The following is an 11,434-nucleotide window of genomic DNA, read 5'->3' as shown; positions in this document are numbered from 1 at the left end:
TTCATAAACGGATGGCTTCATCCATACTGTGTCCACATGAGTCTATACTTGTGATGTCTTACAAGATCATTCCTGTATCAAAGCAGTAGTTAGTTTTCTAAGTTAGTTTTGATCTGAGTATCGGAATGCCTACCTCAGCGATGATATGATCTCATATATATATCTTGCATTGAATGTTTTTACAGGTTCCGAGTGAGCTCTCCACAAGATGATCCTCGAAATGATAAAGTACTTCACTCTTCCTAAATGATAAATGAAATCCTCACTTACTACGGACTTCGCACTTTAAGGGGCAATCTGTTACACAAAAATATCGTCACCATGATTATTTGCAGCCAGTATGGGTCTATCACAACTTGCACTGTCCTCCTAAGAAAGTCTCAGACCTCAGCTCTTCATGTCAAGCTTTGAAAATGAGAGAAAGACATTAAAAATCAACAAAGCTCTGGTTCCGCACTTTCTCTCACTGTTGCCTGCGGTCCCGCACCTCCTGTTTACAAAAGCTGTGGACCTGCCCATTCTGTCCCTAAAAGAGTGGGTGCGGACCCCTGTGAAAGTCAAAAAGGTGCAAGTTTATTCTAAAAAACTCACTTTTGGTTAATTCTAGATGATTCTAGAAGGAATTTTGACGTGGATTGGCCGCTCTTAGGTGGTTCATGCATACCAAAAGAGAAGGAGCTAATCCCTTGATGAGAGGAGCTATCCCTTTGAAGGAGGACCTAGTAACTTCCCTCCATAGCACTATAAATTAAGGCACTGGGCTGGTTGCTAGGGAGGTTAGAAGCTGAACATTTTTTAGGGTAAATGCTGGTGATATTAAGACTTCCTAGTTAAGCTTGAGAGGAGAGATCACATACCTTTTTGGCTTCATTGGGAAGAGAGTGAAACTTGTCAAAGTAGAGGAGACTTCATGCTGGACCCTGGGACGAGCCTGTACAACGTCAAGGCACATGTTGTAAAGTTCTTCTTTTGATTTGAATTAATACAATCAAATTCATTTTTCTCAACAAATTGTCTTATGTCATTTGTTTCATGAATTCCTTGAGTTTCATGTTAAATATGGTTTATGATATTGGATTTTCAGGTGCTATTTAATTTGTTTGCTTGTTTGTGTTTGCAGACTCACAACAAGGGAGCTCACTTGGATCGAAGGAGCGAGGCTTCCACAAACTTGCATTGGACCCAAGGTAGGCCTAAAACACTTGATTGCCTTTGTTTATAAATGAATATTTAGAGAAAGATAGTTTGTGATTGGCTTGCTTGTCACTAGGTCTTCTTTAGATTCTAGGAAGGTCTATCTTGTCCGCAAGATTGACTCATTCCATGTGACAGCAGCCATGATAGCAGGGTCGTAAATCTTTCTAATGTAGTAGTAGGGCTAGCTAGCCTTGATCCCAACATGCTTAGTTTCTCGCGGCCCGCTTGTGTGACTTCCATGTTTAGTTCGCCAATTTCTTTGTCCATTGTCACACTTCTCTTCCTTAGTCATGCCCACTCATCATCGAGTTCACAAAGTCTCATGATCCCTCTCCATAGGTATTCTTGCAACTACCTAATTCCTTTACCCAGGTCCTCACGTCCTGTCCCTACTGTGGTCTAGGGCCTCTTCTCTGACTTTCTAGTTTCCTTTCCTCTTGATACTGTTGCGCTCCGGTTCTTTCTTATGGTCTTATAGGCCCATCGAACTACTGGTACACGTAGGTCACAATCCGTTCATCCCGCTAGTAAACTTTATTCATTATTGTGCGTAGCTTTGTGAATACTTCATCACGGGGTACTTGCGGTGTGCGTCACTTTTCCTACTGCTGTGTCAGGTTCTGATTTTTTATTCTTAGCCTGTGATGTGCTTGCTCAGCACTTGTCTGTACCCATTGACACAGGCGGGCATGCAAACTGCTTTTCCCTGGATGCCTAGCTTGCTTTCGACGTTGGGACTTCCAAACCGTAAGTGCATTCATCTTCTACATTCATGCGAGTTCCCAATATTTTTCTGGTGTGTCTGCCACCATCATGCGGGTTTCGTGCTCAACGCCCATTCCATCACACCGTACCTCTACTGTTTTCATACTAACCGTTTGAATTTGTTTAAGAATTCATCCACGCCTATCTCCCCATTATATGTTGGCAGTTCCCTTGCTTCGAGCCTCACACACCGCAGTGATCTAACCATCATGTTGCAACTTAGCGTTGTTACCTCACACAACCGATTCTGCGAACGTTCTATTTCTTTGTCTGAATCTGAAGTACATGAACTCGCGCACTCCCATGAGATTCTTCCATCTTCAGTCAATTTCACCCGATCCTGGTCTTGCACCGTTATCTGATAGATTTAATCCAGCTCATCGTTGTTTTCATCCTTGCACACACGTTCTGTGTAGTGCGCCCCTTCTGTTGGATCGAGCGGAACTACTATGCGTAGGGGCTTTTTCTCGAAAATCATTTTCCGCTTCTTCAAGTTGATGACTCCATTGATATCTGTGGCCCAGTCTATCCCAAACAATGCGGGGTAAGGGTGACTATGATCCACAATCTCTATTATCTCAAAGTCAGACTACGTGATCGCACCTTCAATATCCATTGTTAACCCTTGCAATCTTCCCATGGGCATGATCTTTTGTTGGTTCACCACTGGTAATTGAATAGGAGACCACTATAATGTGGGTCTGCCCATGCATTCCCATGTCCGCTTTGGTAACATATTTGCATCTGAGCCTAGGTCTAGGATGACCTGATCCATCTCATATTTGATAATTTGAATTGCCAATCGCATTTCCCTTCCAATGCGCAAGGCATGCTTCCCCAACTTTCAAACTACGAGTGGTTCCCTTGACCTTGCGCTCCTAGTGATCAGCTCTTGTAGTCCTTTTATTGCCTTATTGTCGCGTAGCAGCTTCATGCATGTCTCTAAAAAGGTAGAAGCATAGAAGGATCCATTCCCGGGTCTGGTTGATCCTCACTACCTGTAGTAGAGGCCTCCGTGAAGCTCTTCTTAGCTTCCGTAAATGTGTCCTTTGCGCGCTCCATGTCAAACTTAGGTTCCTTCGTAGGAGCCTTGCGAACCCATGTCTCACCTTTGGGTTGCTTTCCCTTATCGTCCCCTGTGGTCGCACCGCTTCTGAGTACCGTGTTTACGTTAAGCTCTCCTTAGCATTGTTCTGACCTCATCATTTGGATATTCTATGTCGGAGGAGGTTGTAGTACCCCTTTCTCGTGCATTTGTGCGATCAACATTGGGCAATCTACTGCTTCATGGTCAAACTGATAGCAATACGGACAACATGTTTTGGGTAGATTCCTACAGTCACGCGTGTAGTTCCCAGGGCCTCCACAATTGTAGCAGATTAATTGTCCCTGCCCTCGTCCAGGTCCCATTCCTCCTCGTCCTTGGCCACGTCCTTGGAATCCACCGTGCCCTATAGTTGCAGCTGGATCCTAACCTCGTGCCTCAATCTACATCCTGTAGGCAGGTGTTCAATCAATCAACAATTCATAACTTTGACAGTTTCCATCATCGTGGCCTACTGATCTACAAAAGTTACAAAATAACTGTTGCGGAGTCTATGTATACTTCTGCAACAAATGACTATTATCTGTCGTGTTCTTTCCTCCCACCTGACAGATTGCGCACCAGAGTATGGGTGCCACACTTGGACCTACTTGAGCCTCTAGTCTCAACTGTATTGGTCCCCCTCCCGCAAATAGTTCACAAATACTAGGCAGTGATCCTTATCGTGACCCTGACCTTTACATTTTATGCACCACACTTCTTCACGCGCTTCCGGCCGGGGTGCCCTATCCTGCTTCAATCTCTGCATCTCCAAGCATAGGTTCTGTAGCTGCACATGGATTTGCTAGACTCCCAACACTAGATCTTGTATCGGTGTTTCATGCAACCTCATTGCCATTTCTAATGCTTGTACCGGGGTTGAGAGCTTCTGTTGTGACAACGCCATCCTCAGGTGCAGTGTCAAAGACACCACAAACCACACGCGGTGCTACGCATTTGTCAGTGTCATATTAGCCTTGCGGATCGTACTCTTCAGCCTGTAATCTAGATCCCAGGGAGTTTTGCCTGGAACAATCGCGATCTCCTTAAATCCAATGATCGACTGCATTTCAGATTTTGGCCAGCTAAATTCTTTATTCAATGCGATCTTGATATACATTATTCCTGCATTTGGCTGATCATGTGAGTTCTTGATATACCAAGTTAGGACACGATCTTGTAGCGTGCTTAGCAATGTGGCCCCCTTAATGTTGTCATCCATAACCCCATGTGCTTTCCACATTGTTGTTACTACGAACCAAAACGCGTCCGGATCTTTGTTCCCTACTCTGAATACAGGAAGCTTGATCCCACTCGCCATGCTAAACTGCTGGTTAGGTGGAGGAGGTGTGGGCGAGGATGGAGGCGAATGAGGTGACATGGGTGGCGGCGTACGTGGGGATGGTAACTGTAGAATGCGTTGCCTTATCAAACTAATCATACTCGTAGAAACCCAAGCGCGCTCTTCCTCGCTCACTCATGGAGGTGAAATTAAAGAATTGTTTCCTAATAGTTCGATACCTTCGTACACCTTTCCACTCCGCATTGTTCCACTCATTAATGTATTCACATCACCCAATTTTCACATAGCAGCATCTTAATCCAGGTTTCAAAGATTTGATGTACTTACCTCACGATCCTTTGAGAAAACTTCTTTCTACTTTGTTGTAGCTTACAGTCATGTCTATCAAAAATTCAGTGATAAACCCTCCTATTATCCGATCAAGCCAATGGTCTATGCCCCATGCGATTTGGTCTTCTTAGGCCTCTAGCCTGCGCACCAACTCCGGAATCCATACTATCGATTTATCGAGCTTATACCTTCCATGGCTATCGGCTAACCTCGCCATCCAATCATATAGCTCTGAAGAGGACACAAAGAATATCTCGTGAATTTTTGTATATACGTAGCGATCCAACCACCTCTTCTCAGATATATGTGGGGTTTTGTTTTCCTGTATCACGAACTCGTGAAGCTTCTGATCCAACCAATCTTCAATTTCTTTCTTCATAGGGTTCTAGTGTTCTAACAACAGACATCCTTTAGGCAGATCTCAATCTCAGCAACAGAACCATTTGTTGGCTTGATGGGGCTCGACCAAGGTTCAGAAATGTTTTAGCCAAACAAATCCTGAGACTATCGTCCCTTTCGGCAACAGTCCGCATAGCGCAGAATAAGGTCTCACCCGAGGTAGTATGGGAGGGTGCTCGAACCAGGTTTCCGCACCCTAGGGATGAATTGATGAGGTCTGGAAAGTTCATGAGCCAGTCTTTCGCACTAGTGAAGTTTCACGCAGCTATCTCATCTTTGCGTAGCCCTAGTATCGAGCACGAAGAGGCTTTGTGTAGATCATGTACCCTTATTGTGTGTTTATTATAAACCTAAATTACTTCAGTAGTCTTTAGTAATCATTCACTATTTGTATTAAGTGCGCACAAACATAAGTTTAAAGAGATGCATAAAACCATAACAGAAGAATAACCACACAGGTCTACAGGCTTATGCACAATATTTCAGAAACACATATCTTTTATTAATCTTCTGTTCCAGTACAATCCAATTCCACCATGCGCACTCAGCTACAGTGGTCCACGCACACAGCTATGGACTCCACCAAGCCTCTACGCACACAACTACAGAGCCTCTTCTACTACTACAACTCTCGACTCAGACTTACAGATTGAGAGTGAACATCGCAGTCAACAATCCATAACACTTCAAATCCAATATGACTTTTTCGCCTTCTACACCCAGAGCCTCGCTCTATTTATACATTCCCATGGTCCATGGACCATGGACAGGTCGATACATTCTATATTAGATTACAATATTTTAGGGTGGACTACCCTTTGACTTGACTTATTACAATTCACGCTTTGCGCACTTCGTGGAGCGTTTACAATACCAATATCCAAAATTGTGGGCGTTAAGCCCCAAAACTATTACACAGCGGATCCACTACCCAACACCTGTGGGTGATAAGGTGTTCTCTTTTGGTGACACACCTGAAATTCTTACGTCAGTGCACTAATCATTTTGTTTTAAAAGTGCATACCCAGATCACTCAACAAAATATTTTGACATCCAGATCGCATCAGTATGTCCTCAAATAGAAACTTTGCGGCAGCCATGACTGTGCAATCCTTCACCGGTTGCGGTTCTACCTAACCTGTCAAGTACTCTGTCACAGTGATAATGTACCTCGTGCCTATCTTCCCTTGGGGCTGAATAGGTCCTACAAAATCTATTGCCCACTTTTCAAAGAGTTGTAACGTTATTTGTGGATTCAAAGGAATTTCATCCCTCCGCGATGGCATGCCTATTCGGTGACATATATCACATGCCTTGCAATATGCTTGTGTATCCTATGAAGGGTTAGCCACCACAACCCTACGCGTAGAATCTTTTGCATGATTTCTCTCCCTTCATAGTGTCTTCCCGCGACACCCCCATGAGTGTCCACGAGGATGCTACTTCATTCAAACTCAGGTGCATACCTTTGCAATATCTCATCAATCTCCATCTTGTATAGATGCCCAACAATGACAGAAAAAATTGTCGTGTGCACTACTAATTCCTTATTTTACTGGATAGAGTATCCTTCTAGTGCAATTGTTGTTGTTAGGAAGTGTATTATATCCTAAAAATCTCCATCTGTGATGCGCATAGCAAAGAGCTACACGTCAGGTAATCCTTCCCCCAAATTAGTGGGCTCCTCCCCTGTCTCGATGTGCGACAGGTGATCTGGTCTTGCATTCATTCATCCAGGCTTCACAACAACTTCAAAATCATATTCTTGGAACAATAAGAGCCATCTACAAATTCTCCCCCCCAACACAGGCTTATTGACTAGGTACTTTACCGCGGAGTGATCCGTATACATCCTAAAGTGACCTCTTAGCAAGTAGTGTCGATACTTTTGGAGCGCATACACCATAGCTAGCCCCTCGCTCTCAGTGGTGGAATAGTTCTTCTCTTATTTGGATAATTTGATAATTGTGAACGTGATAGGGTGGTCCAATCCTTCTCTACCATCCTGTGTAAGTACTACCCCCAGCACTATACATGACTCATCAACATGGACATGAAACTCTTTCTTCAAGTTTGGAAAGACTAGAATCGGCAGGATAACCTTCCTTTCTTTCAATATATCCAAGCTTTTCTTATAGTTATCATCCCAACAGAAGGAGACATCCTTCTTCAGCAATTTTCCCATTGGTGTAGTGATCTAGGCATAGCCTTTGATACAATTCCTGTAATATCGCGTATGTCCTAGAGTAGAGAGTAGTTATTTCACACTCCTCAGCACTTCCAAGTATAGAATCACCGCAATCTTCGCGGGGTCTACCATCAGCCCTTTTCTGCAAACCCCATTCCCCAATAGGTTCCAAAAAGGAACGAAAAATAGAAACTTCTTGACGTTGAGCGTGATCTAGTATCTTTTGTAGGTATCCAGCATCAAGTGCAAGCTCGCTATATGTCGCTTAACCAGCCCAAATACAGTCCAATCATCAAAATATACCTCCAAGAACTTATGAATGAATTCCTTGAATGCCACGATGACCACGTGTGAGAAGATAGAAGGCACATTCTTCAACCCAAATGGCATTACAGTGTATTGAAAATAACCCCACTATGTCGTGAAGGTTGTCTTGCTCCGATCCTCTGGCGTGATTTTGATTTCGTGGTACCCAGAGAACCCATCGGTGAAGGAGTATGATTCCTGGCCGCCTACATTTTCTAACACTTCATCTGTGAATGGAGTTGGGAAAGGATCATGCACACAAGCGTCATTTCGTTTTCTGAGATCCACGCATATCCTTATCTCATCCTTCTGCCTCTTCTCTTGCACCACCATTGGGCTTACCCAATCAGATTCCTCCATAGGCTCAATGATGCCTATTGCTAACATTTTGTCTAGCTCTAAGCGGACCTTTATTTCAGATTGAGATAGTAAGGCCTTTGCTTAACTGGCTTTACGTTGGGTTTTAATGTGATATTCATCACTCCTAGATCTCCAATTATTCCTTTCAAATTCGTAAACTTGGTAGGGAATAAGTCTTGATATTCACAGAGTAATTCAACGACCTTATCTACCATTGGGTCATCCCATTAGTCTCTAATCTTCATGAATTTGGGTTCTACCTCCATCCCAATGTTCACCTATTTAGTTCTCACCGACGTGGTTATAACATCGTTCTCAATCTCCGGTCCTTGGACCTCATGATGGCCCTCTGTTTCTGGAATGTTAATCTTCTGTAGTTACATTATAACACTCCAGTGTGCAACTGAGCTGAGTAGCCCATTCAGGTTGTGTCAGGTCTAAAGGATCCTGTGGTATCCTAAAGATGGATGTTTTAAACTCTTGTAGCGCTTTATCAATATCCTCAAACTTGTCCTCAAAACTAAATTTTGTCTTGAATCCTTTGCGTAGGATATCCCATTCACCTGTCCCATGGCAGAGCTCTGTTTCTATATACCAATTCATTTAGATAACATGCAGGGTATGACAAAATAGGGGAACCCACGAGGATCATTTTTCCCATCGCACTTGTTTTTCAGTCGCATCTCAGGCTTCCCAAACTGTGTCCTCATCATTCTCCTACATTTGCACCAATCATCAAAACTTCCCTTGTGCGTATTCCACCATCTAGCGGGCGTAGCATGCAGTGCCCAGTCCAAGGCCTGAAAGCGTTGCTTTTCTGGCACCTCATTTAGACCATCATAAATAGGAAGATTCCTTACGTCTGACGAAACACAGTAGAGTGACCAGAACAACATGTTGAAATTCAGTGTGGTTACTTCATGGAATCAATTCTTCCAGTGTTCGTCAAAGTCCGAAGTGCAAGAACTCTCGTGCTTCCATGTAATATGTCCATCTGTAGTCAGAATCACCCTGTCTAAGTCTCACGATGTTATCTTATAAATGAAATCCAGATCATTGTCACTCTCATAATCACAGACCGGTTCCATATAGCACAATCCTTTAGCAGGATCCTGGGGTATTATTATGTGTAGTGATTTCTTCTCAAAGATCATCTTTGTTGCCATTATGAGACAAGTATTGTCCTTGATGGCAAATTAGTGCAGAAGGATAGCAGCAAGGAATTGATGATCAGTCTACAAGTATGAAGAAAAATATATACACGCCGGTTCACTATATACCAAGTCGCGTATACAAGCAGGTTCACTATATACCAAGTCGCGTATACGCAGATTCGTTATATACCAAGTCACGTGTACATGTTGGTTGGCTTCAGTAAAAGCGCGTGTATGTGGAAAACTTATCTTTGGTCCACGGCGGTTATTCCTTGGAAGTTGTGCCTATGGTTTTTGGACCTTAGTGTCTCGACGGACGTGTTGATCCCTAGTTTTGAAGATGATGGTATTGGATTTCTATGGTTTTGGCTCTTGGTATTGAGCAAGGCCTAAGGCTATATAAGGAGAAGGAAATCATTAGGCAAGTGTATCTGAAAAAGTCTTGAATATCTGATGAAGTATTAGATCCAGTATGCAGGTTATTGGTTGATGATGTATTGCTTGATCTGAGCTAAGGAGAGATCTCATCGGTTGATGGAGAACAAGATCTAAGGAGAGATCGGGATCAAATGGTTTGAAATGAACTATCTTTATATGGTTGATCATGCGTATTTCTAGATCTGTATACTGATGCAATGTTATGTTTTGGGTATAACTGAAATCTGGTACAACTGCAAGTTATGAAAAATTATTTTTAGATCTGTACGCAGGTTGTCTTCGGTAAAACTGCGTGTATACGCGGGTTGCCTTCATTGTAGTAGCATATATCTTTTGGAGCTTGATTTTTGGGTTGCAGCTGGATCTGACTCTTGTTGCAGAGTTCTGTAGTCTGCTCTGTGTTCTGGTGACTGGGTTTGACAGGGCTTCAGTGGTTCAGTGATTCAAAGATTGATGATGCTAGTATTGGTTGTTTTATGCTTCAATGATTTGTGAATGAATCATGGTCTTCAGATTGTAATGTTGTGCTTCAGGAGTATCCAGTCGGAAAATTGATGAAAAGTGGTACCTGAAGGAAAGAAGATTGTAGGCCAGCACCTACGTACTAGTATCTTAGCCAGTACAAGAGCAAAGGGGGTTGGAGCTCCCTTCCAAGGAAGTTTGGAGAACGAGAGAAGGTTGAAGCCTTCTGCAGGTTGTAGCCTGCGTACTGGTATAAGGCTGCACCAGTACAAAAGATTGTAAACTGAAGTTCTTATTAAAGAAAGATAGAGACGACTTGCAGCAGGTGGTTTTCACCCACATTGGGTTTCCACCTTATATCATGGTGTTCATGTGTGTGGCTTTTGTGTGATGATCTGTTCTGCTATACTGCATCTGTTTACTCTTAATATGATGAATAATGTCCTGTTGCATTTAACTGAAGATAAACTAACTGAAGTATAAGATTTATGGTTATACGCTGGTTTCTTTAGACACAGTAGCGTGTACACGCTTGTTCACTTAACTGAAGTACCATATATGTTTTTGCGCATTGAAAAAGTTTTATTGATCTGATAATACTGATTCACCCCCCCTCTCAGTATTATTTCCAACAATTGGTATCAGAGCAGGTCCTTCAGAGAAGCTTGATCACTTGAAGGTAGATCGTTCATCATGAGCAACTACGAGAGAGAAGCATCAACCAGGCCACCGGTTTTTGATGGGACAAACTTCAATTATTGGAAGGTAAGAGTTACTGCCTATCTTCAATCTCTTGGTACAGAAGTTTGGGACATCGTAGAGACAGGCTACACTTTTCCTTCAGCTACTCCTACAGATGCAGCCGAGAAAAAGAAATATGAAACAAATGCAAAAGCAGTCAATACTCTATTGGGATGTATATCGCAATCAGAATTCATGAAGGTAATGCACTATAAATCTGCAAAAGAAATATGGGACAAAATTGTCACGAGCTATGAAGGAGACGAACAGGTAAAGCATGCTAAACTTCAAACTCTCAGGATTAAGTATGAGACTCTCAGAATGTATAATGATGAAAGTGTGGCTAACTATTTCCTTAGGGTAGATGAGATTGTTAATTGCATGAAAAACTTGGGTGAAGAAATAAAAGAGGCTATTGTGGTTGAAAAGGTTCTAAGATCTTTGTCCCCCAAGTTTGAACCTAAAGTGTCTGCCATAGAAGAAAAGGAAAATCTGCAAATTCTTACTATGTCTCAGCTTCACGGGATTCTAACCGTTTATGAAATGAGAAAGGGAGGTCCATCAGACAGAAGAGAAGCTGCCTTCAAGGCTTCAGGAAAAGAAGAGTATTATGAAGCAAGTCACGTGCCAGAAGATGAAGAAGAGGAATCAAATTTTGTCAGAAATCTTCAAAGGGGTTCTGGAAGGTTCAGAGGTAAGTTACCTTT

This window comes from Pinus tabuliformis, chromosome 5_1, assembly GCF_031772625.1.
Source record: "Pinus tabuliformis cultivar Carrire ecotype Pingquan chromosome 5_1, CPIR1, whole genome shotgun sequence".
Lineage (NCBI taxonomy): Eukaryota > Viridiplantae > Streptophyta > Pinopsida > Pinales > Pinaceae > Pinus > Pinus tabuliformis.
This window is presented reverse-complemented; position numbering follows the sequence as displayed.